Source organism: Bufo gargarizans, chromosome 2 (assembly GCF_014858855.1).
Source record: "Bufo gargarizans isolate SCDJY-AF-19 chromosome 2, ASM1485885v1, whole genome shotgun sequence".
NCBI lineage: Eukaryota > Metazoa > Chordata > Amphibia > Anura > Bufonidae > Bufo > Bufo gargarizans.
Genome location: NC_058081.1, coordinates 295,996,070 through 296,006,375, shown reverse-complemented (window position 1 = coordinate 296,006,375; position 10,306 = coordinate 295,996,070).

The following is a 10,306-nucleotide window of genomic DNA, read 5'->3' as shown; positions in this document are numbered from 1 at the left end:
GACAGAGGACCCAGACACACCGTGGTAGTATGCCGTGGAGATGGATGCAGGGGATCCCTCAGAGTAACTTGCAAAAATGGCCCACTGCATGCTCACTTATTTGCATAGTGAAAGCAGAATTGTCACCATTCGGCAGAGGGATGACTTTTGGCTCTCCACCATGTTGGACCGTCGCTACGTTTCAAAAATAGAGGCCTTTTTTAGACCCACTGAGAGGGAGGACAAACTTAAGTACTACAGAGACATCCTATGTAGTCAGTTGGCCTCTGCCTATCTGTGCCATCGTCCATCCTCTTGCAGGTCTGACCGGGGGGCCCTCTGCGCTCACATTCCACTGCCATGGCTGCTGCGGAGGGGTGTGGTGGCAGGAACAGTAGCAGCTCCATCAGCAGCAGCCTGAGTCTAGAGTCCATGATGAGCAGCTTTCTTCACCCGCATAGTGAAGAAACTACTCACCAGTAGCAGCAGGTAGACCTGGAGCAGGACTTGAACCAGCAGGTTGTGGCATACTTGGACAGCACCCTGCCACCCATATTGAAGATCCGTTGGACTACTGGGCAGTCAAACTGGATTTGTAGCTGCAACTGGCAGAGTTTGCCCTGGAATAGCTGTCCTTCCCGGCCAGTACTGTGACATCAGAGCGGGTGTTTAGTTCGGCGAGAGCTATAGTTACCCCAAGAAGAACTTGCCTGTCCACCCAAAATGTGGAGAGACTTTCTTTCTTTCAAGATGAATCAGGCGTGGATCGACAAGGATTTCCACCCACCGATGCCTGATGCAGCAGATTAGATCATCCATCTCCACACCATGTCACCATGCCACTCTGTGTCCTCCTGATGCTTCCATCTCCACACTGTGTCACCATGCCACTCTGTGGTATCATGCTGCTGCTGTTACTGCCATCGTAACACTATGTCACCAAGCCACTACGTGGCCTCTTCATGCTGATGCCACCTACAAACTCTGTCATTGTACCACTCTGTGGCCTCCTGATGCTGTCGTCAACTTCAAAATCTGTCATTGAGCCACTCTGTAGCCTCCTGATGCTGTCGCCAACTCCAGACTCTTTCATTGTGTCCCTCTGTGGCCTTCTCATACTGCTGCAAACTACACACTCTGTCATTGTGCCACTCTGTGGCCTCCTCATGCTGCTGCCACCTCTAGAATCTCTGTCATTGAGCCACTCTGTAGCCTCCTGATGCTGTCACAAACTCCAGACTCTGTTATTGTGCCACTCTGTGGCATCCTCATACTGCTGCGAACTTCACACTGTGTCATTGTGCCACTCTGTGGCCTCCTCATGCTTGCACCACCTCCAGACTCTGTAATTTTGCCACTCTGTAACCTTCTTGATGCTAACATGGGCCTGTAAGTTAATACTTGAGTTATTTGGTTAGTTTTGGCTCTGTGACTGCCTAAATAATTGAAGTGTGCTGTGATTCTAATAGCGATGCCTGTCATCTGCATGTCATCCTCATTGACAGTATTATTTCACTAACCTAGCACACTCCCTATGCGTATGACTGCAAGGCACTGTGTTCTACATCCATATAAAGGCTCTCTGCAGCCCGTAAATAGCCATTTTTATACACTATTCACCACAAATAAATTCGGATCGATGCATATTTTATCGGAAAATTTGTTGAACCAGCCGAATCGAATTTTTAAGAAATTTGCTCATCTGATAATGGCCGTAACTTGGTGGTGGCTTTGGAGCTCGGCAAGCTCAGACACATCCCATGCCTAGCCCACGTTTTAAACTTAGTGGTTCAGTGGTTTCTCAAAACCTACCCCAATTTGCCTGAGCTACTTGTGAAGTTTTGCCGCTTGTGTGAACATATCCGCAAGTCATCGACAGCTTCAGCCAGTCTGTCAACGCGGCACCAGCGCTTGAAATTGCCATCTCACCAGCTGTTGTGCAATGTGAGCACGTGCTGGAACTTCATGTTTCACATGTTGGCCAGGCTTTGTGAGCAGCAGAGGGCAGTAGTGAATTACAAGCTGCAATATGGCCGTCGCCTTTCCAGTCAGCTTCCGCTCTTCACAAGCGACGAGTGGGCATGGATGTCTGACCTCTGTGAGGTTTTAAGAAACTTTGAGGAATCAACACAGATAGCGAGCGGCGATGCCGCTATTATCAGCGTAGCCATCCCACTTCTGTGTCTACTGAAATGCTCGCTGCTCACAATGAAGGCGGACGCTTTGCATGTGGAAGAGGTGGAAATGGGGAAAGACAGTACACAGAGTGATAGCCAGACCACCGTCTTATCAGCGCAAATTGGATGCTGATTAGTGTTGAGCGCGAATATTCGAAAAGCAAAAAGCAAATTTTTATTGCGAATATCAGCACTTTGAGAATTTGTGAATATTTAGAATATAGTGCTATATATTTGTAATGGTGAATATATATATTTTTTTAACACAGTACACATCAGGTTATCATCCCTCCCTTCTTTTAGCCTATGGGCCAATGAGAAGGCTTTGTCACAGCTTATCAACATCCCTAGAAACCAATAGAAAAGTTGCCTACCCCACGCCGGTATTTAGCGCGCATTACGCGAATAATACATTGCCGATTTTCACAAAAATATAATCTCGAATTCGCAAATTCAATATATGACGAATATTCTACAAAATATTCATGAGATATCGCAAATTCGAATATTGCCCCTGCCGCTCATCACTAATAATGATGAGGAGGAGCAGAAGACGGTTGCCTCCGCTACAGAGGGTAGAACCCATAGCAGGTTTAATCCATCTGTTCAGCCTGGATAGGCCGAAGAGGAGGAAGAGGTTGAGGAGATTGAGAGAGTCATCCTCCTGATGAGGAAGGCGAAGTCTTGTCTGTTGGGACTTTGGCACACATGGCTGATTTGATGTTATGCTGCCTTTCCCGTGGTCCTCACATTATACACATTTTGGCCAACACTGATTACTGGTTGTTCACCCTTCTCGACCCCCCCTACAAAGAGAACTTCTCATCTTTCATTCCTGTGGTGGAGAGGACTAGCAAAATGGTGCAATACCAGAAGGTTCTTGTGGAAAAATTGCTTCCAAAATTTCCAGCTGACAACGCTGGCGGCAGAGTGCGTAGTTCCATTGGCAACAGAGGAGGGGAGACGAGGGGAACACACAGCAGTTCCAACGGAGGCAGGGCAATACTCTCCAAGGCCTGGGACAGTTTCATGACTGCGCCAGCACCCTCACCCTGATGCGCAGCCTAGTGTCACAAGGAGGGAAAAGTTTTGGAAGACGGTGAAGGAGTACATAGCAGACCGTGTCAGCGTCCTTAGTGATCCCTCTGTGCCTTGCAACTATTGAGTGTCCAAGCTGGACACGTGGTACAAACTGGCGCTCTACGCCTTGGAGGTGCTGGCCTGCCCTGCCACCAGCATTTTTTCAGAGCGGGTATTTAGTGCTGCTGGGGGCATAATTGAAAAGGACATCTGACTGTCAACTGAAAATGTTGACTCTTATCAAAATGAACAGGGCCTGGATTGCCCCTGACTTCTCTACTTCACCAGAGGAAAGTGGATGAACATAAAGGCACTTTAAATGTGGCTTTTATGGTGTATTGAATACACTGTATTCCCATGCACACCTTCCGCCACAAAAAAGTGTATATGGTTCAATCTTCCTTTTCTCGGCCTCCTGCTCCTCCATCATATCAACATGCTTATTAGGCTGCCCTCGCTCCTAATGTTTTAGAGGGTCAGCTCAGTAGAAAGACCCTCATCACTAATGTTTTAGAGGGTCACCAGCTTGCCCTCGCCCATAATGTTTAGATGGTAAGATCAGTAGCATGGACAAGAAAAGAAGAAAAAACACAGCGCCTCATGTGTGGTATCGTCTTATAAATAATATAATATTAAGTGCGTAATTCGCTTACCAGATGCTGTTGTGAAAAGTCACAACAGCTGTAGATGCTTTGGCTGGTATCTATCCCCACCAGCTTAAGGGGATGCCGTGCTGCTGCCTGGGCCTCTTCCTGTCTCGATAGTTCCAGGAACAATTAGTATACACGTAATCACAAAAGTGGGAGACCACTATCCGGCGCTGCAGGCATATAGATGAGTCTTCAGGTTTTGTAATGATTTTTTATTTAGGTCAACGCGTTTCAAGTGCGGAGTGCCCCCTTCGTCAGGACAATTCACAGAATGCAAACTTGCTTGTAATTGGAACATTTAAAACACTGTTTTGGCGGGTTAATCAGAGGGAGGTACAGAGATAAGGAGGGGCGTGTTTAGTATAATGAGGCTCCTAGATAGCCTTCAATTACGTCAATTAGAAGAAGATACTGGGATATGTATATACTTGTATCTAACATGTGAAGGAGTGGGCTACAGTTGCGCTAGACTGAGCGCTACATATAGATGCTTATTCCCTATTCTAGGTTGATACATTTGATACACTTTATTAAAACCTGCGCTCTCTTGCGCTGGTATCTCAAAGAGACACCAGCACACGGAGTTCTACACAGAGCCAGAGTCATCTCAAGCTCTCTGCTCTCCCTGTTTGCAGCGATCCTCCGTGTCGGCTGCTTCATACAATACTGCCTGTTATATGAAAAACACCAGCGCTGCTTGATCTCTGGACTGGAAGCGGTAGCAAGCGCTGGTGCTGGTGTAATCCCACTTCAGCTAGTGTAATAGCCCTGCGGGATGCTGGGCTCTCGTTTCATAGGTTTCACAGGTAGTGGGGTGATTCCTGTGTGTGCCTTTATTTGGATGCCTGGTCCCGATATCCATCATGTGTATAGGCTGCCGGTCTGAAGCGGAGGTGAGTGTAAACTTGCAATTGGGGCTGGCCAGTCTATGCCAAAGGGATTAGCACATTGTTATTATTATTATTGTTGTCACCACAATCGGTCCCCAATTGTCTTTCAGAAAATCTTATGGATTGTGTCCAAATATACTAAAACTGTATATATATATATATATATATATATATATATATATATATAAGAATTAAACCAATAATTCTCATTGCATTCTTATATGCTATGATAAAAACAATAATAACAACAGTAATAGCAGTAACAATAGGTCTCTGCAAAAAATGGATGGGCTCATAGGGGACACAGATAATAGGGGCAGTTACAGTATATAGATGGATAGATAGATATATAAGACATATAAAATTATACATTTAAAGGTATATATAAAAAAAAAAATCCTCTAAATGTGAAGATAAAAATAGTGATAATAATAATAATAATATAAATAGAAGTAAGATGAACATGAATAGGTATCAATGTGAAAAAAATAATAAAAATAAAAATAATAAAAATAAAGATAAAAATTGACTCATCCAGTTGCACAGGATTAAACAAAGTAAAATCACATAAAAATACAGTAAATGTGCATACGGATGTATGTATGTAATGAAAATATATATTCAATATTCTCTATCCTAATTCTGCTGGTCCTAATTTTATATGGACCATTATCATAGAAAGTTTATACAGGCATATATACATGTGTATATAAATACACACATATATATACCCACACAAGCACTTGTATACGCACATATATATACACATGTAAGCAAACATACCTACACACACACATACACACACAGAGTTGTGCGTCATTGTCTCTCGGATATATATATATATTGTTGATCATTATATAACCCTTATTTAGTATTATATATGTGTATTATTTTTATTATCTCAAAAATCTCATTCATGTCTTTCATAGGATAGTCTCAATGATTTCATTCAAACCTCGAGGACTCAGTGTATCTAATTGGTACATCCAGAATACTTCCCTCTTCTGTAGTTTTTCTAAACGATTCAGCGGGTTTTCTGGTATAAAATCAATGGGAGTAATTTTTATCTTATGTTTGTCTTTTTCTGGGGTGGATGCACAATGTCTGGAAACCCCATGTTTTAGATATTGTTTGCGGATGTTATACCTATGTTGATTCACCCGGCAATGAAGGGCTTGGGTGGTTCGGCCAACGTATTGTAGGCCGCATCCGCATTCAATAAGATAAATGACATAGGTAGAGTGGCATGTGAGATGGTATTTTATTGGGAATGTCGTACCATTATAGTTGGAAGTGAAGGAGGTTTGTCTGTGTGTGATGATTTTACAACATAGGCACCTCTTAGATCCACACTTATAGCTACCTTTCTCTTTCACTTTTTCTTGGCTCGGTCCACTAGCTCCTATCGCTAGGGTGTGTTGTTTTGGTTGGCTCGGGGCTAATATGTTTTTTATAGTCGGCGCCCGTCTATAGGTAATATTTGGTGTAGGGGGTAGGTATTTTGCTACATGTGGATCCTGTAGAAGAATATGCCAGTGGTTTTTAAGGATTTTTTGAATCTGTCTATTAGACGTATTGTACTGAGTGATAAAGCGGACTATTTCATTAGGGCCCTTAGGTTTGTTGTTAACTGATAGGCATGCCTCTTGTGATTGTAGGCTGCTCTTTTTTATAGCGTCTTTCACAAGTTGTTTTGGGTATCCTTTATCTCGGAACCTGTTCTCCAAGATCTTTGTTTGTATTTTAAAATCCTCGTTCTTTGTACAATTCCGTCTAATCCTTTTACATTTGCTATATGGTATGTTTTGCAGCCATTTTTTATGATGGAAGCTAGAATAGTGAATATAGCTGTTAGTGTCCACTGTTTTGAAATATGTTTTTGTGCTCAGCAGATTGTTGTGACATGAGATAATAATATCTAGGAATTCTATCTCTACTTTATAGAAATTCGGAGTGAAAGAGATCCCCCAATCTGTTTCATTAAGGGAGTTGCAGAATATTTTTGCCGTGTCTTCCTTCCCATCCCAAATAATAAACAGATCATCAATATATCTTTTATAATATATGATCTGTTTGTGGAAATCAGGGTGGTTAGTGATGAATTTTTCTTCGAATTCCCCCATAAATAAATTTGCAAACGCCGGCGCTACTCGCGTCCCCATAGCGGTCCCCTTGCACTGATGGTAGACTGTATTATTGTACATGAAATAGTTGTTCTGAAGTATAAAACGTAAGCCGTCAAGGAGAAATTCTATTTGGGGTGATGTTAGCGTATCATCATTTTGTAGAACTGTTTTTACACATTCTATTCCTATACCGTGCTCAATGTTCGAGTAGAGGGCTGTGACGTTCATTGTGAGAAGGCCATATGTGTCCTTCCACTCTATTTGTTTAAGTTCTCGGATCAATTGACTTGAGTCGTGGAGGTAGCTTGGCAAATTCTTCACGTAGGGTTGTAAGAACATATCCATGAACTGTGATAGATTGCTGGTGGCACATTTTGTGTTTGAAACAATAGGTCTGCCGGGGGGGATTTTGTATGCTTTTATAAATTTTGGGTAGATGGTAGAAATATGGGATACATGGTGTTTTTGGAGACAAAAAGTTGCGTTCCTTTTTATTAATATACCCTTTTTCGTATGCCTTCTTAACCAGAGTATTTAGTTTTTTTGTAATTTCAGGGAACGGATCATGTAGGATGCGTTCATAATAGGTGGTGTCGCTGAGAATGTTCTGTGCTTCTTTTTCATAATCCTCATAGTTCTGTATGACCAAACCCCCTCCCTTATCCGCAGGCAGAATGGTCAGTTCATTATTCTTTTTTAGTGTGTCCAGTGCTCTACGTTCATGGTGTGTTAGGTTTCCCTTAAATGCCTTACTTTTATCAGTATCTGTACCAATCGCGATCTTTTTCAGATCAGTAGATACAAGGTCAAATAAAGTCGGGATGCAATGTCCCTGACTATGTAGTGGGAAAAAATTTGATTTAGGTCGAACTTCTATATGTCTGAAGTTGTCCGTATCTGTTGTTTGGATTTCTCCATTGTTTTCTATGATCTCTTTTCTACTAGTTGATCTTTCATTTTGTCTTTGGGTAGGTATTTTGTTATTTTCCAGATCGAAATGTCTCTTTATTGTTAAATTACGTCTAAACTTCTGGATCAGTAGCATGCACTCACCCCTAATGTTTTAGAAGGTCAGCTCAGCAACAGACCCTTACCCATAATGTTTTAGAGGGTCAGCTCAGCATCATCAGACCCTCACCACTAATGTTTTAGAGTGTCAGATCATCAGCAGGCCCTCACCCCTAATGTTTTAGAGGGTCAGATCAGCAGCAGGCCCTCCCCCCTAATGTTTTAGAGGGTCAGCTCAGCAGCAGACCCTCACCCCTAATGTTTTAGAGGGTCAGATCAGCAGCAGGCCCTCCCCCCTAATGTTTTAGATGGTCAGCTCAGCAGCGGACCCTCGCCCCTAATGTTTTAGATGGTAAGATCAGCTGCAGGCCCTCGCCCCTAATGTTTTAGAGGGTCAGCTCAGCAGCAGATCCTCACCCCTAATGTTTTAGATGGTCATTGTGGGAGTTGTAGTTTTACAACAGCTGGAGGGCCGCAGTTTGAGGATGCCTGTGTTAGAGGGTCACCAGCAAGCCCTTGCTCAAAAAATGTTTTTGAGGGTCACCAGCAGGCCATCAATCATAATTTTTCAAGGGTGTGTATGATGCACTCCTTTATGTGATATACAGGTTGTATCGGAGTGCCTCTTCATTGTATTTTTTGGCAGCACTTGCAGTTTATATACAAGTAAATATACAGGAAAGAATGTTTCCTAACAATTTCCCTCTAAAATCGATTTTATCTTAGGTTTTGTGCTTATCATTGTCATTTTGTAAAAGTGGCGTATTAGGCTACTTTCACACTGGTGTTTCTGGGTCCGCTTGTGAGATCCATTTCAGGGCTCTTACAAGCGGTCCAAAACGGATCAGTTTAGCCCCAATGCATTCTGAATGGATAAGGATCCGTTCAGAATGCATCAGTTTGACTCCATTGCACCTCCATTCCACTGTGGAGGCGGATACCAAAATGCTGCTTGCACCTGACGATGTGGAGCCAAACGGGTCCGTCCTGACTTACAATGTAAGTAATGGGGACGGATCCATTTTCACTGACACAATATGTTGCAATTGAAAATGGATCCGTCCCCCATTGACTTTTAATGTAAGTCAGGAAAGATCCGTTTTGACTTAGACTGTTTTTTGAAAGAATAATGCAAACTGATCCGTTCTGAAAGGATACAAGCATTAGCATTATTGGTGCGGATCTGTCTGTGCAGATACAAGACGGATCTGCACCAAACACAAGTGTAAAAGTAGCCTTACTTGGACAACATAGTTCCCAGCAGCGACCTGGGAGTCTAAGATGCACCCAGACATCCTACCCCATGCTGTTCCCAAACCATTTCAGTGGTGTTTCCATCAATTTCTGACCTTTTCCTGTGAACCAGACACCCTCCCCTCTTCAGAGCATTGGGTGCCTGGTTTATTGCTCGGGTTCTCCCATTGTGCTCAGGTGCTCTGTAGAGCACCTGAGCATCACAAAGTGTTCTACTCGAGCACTTTGGTGCCCGATCAACACTAGTGAAGTTGCATGTATTACACAAAAAGTATGCACATCATTTGTGCTGATTTGCACAATCTCGAAAATAATGACCGGAGATCACAAATTCTAGAATTCGCTAATTTATTGCAAAAATTATGCGAAAGATTTTCAAAATATCTCTAAAACGAATATTGCTTATGACGGTCATCACTATTAAGCAATGTTAATGAGGGAATAACCAATTGTAAACAATAAAATAATTTCTACCATTGATTTGTTGATCATTATCAAATGATCACAATTGGAGGTATGGTCAGTAATGGTCAGTATGGTCAGTGATTAGCGGCAGGGGCAATAATTTGAATTTGCTATATTTTGTGAATATTTGGGCGAATATTTGTCATATATTCACGAATTTGAGAATTCGTGATCTCCAGTCATTATTTTCTTCATTGCAAAAATCGGCAATCAGAAAATTTGCAATACAAATTTGCGATACAAAAATTGGCGATCAACACTACCCCTAAAGTCAAAGATATTGCAGCCTTCTCATTGGCCCACAAGCAAGAAGCAGTGAGGGATCATGGGTACTGATGAAAAAAAATCTAGAATCTTCACGATTACGAAGATATAGCACTATATTCTAGATATTCACAAATTCGCGAATTGCCAATAATTTGCGATAAAAATTTGTGATTAGAATATTTGTGATCAACACTAGTTAAGATGTGTCTGGCAAAAAGCAATTACAGACACAATCCAGTGATCTAGGTGTTATAGGGACATGTTTAGTTAGGTTGATTCAATAAGTATGTAGAAAAGTCACGGTTTTATCAGAGAAAGCATAGGGTAAGTACTCAGAGTTCTGTGTTTCATACAGAGAGCAGCTGTTGGGGGCAAGTGGAAAGTACATGTATGCACATTTTATGTACATG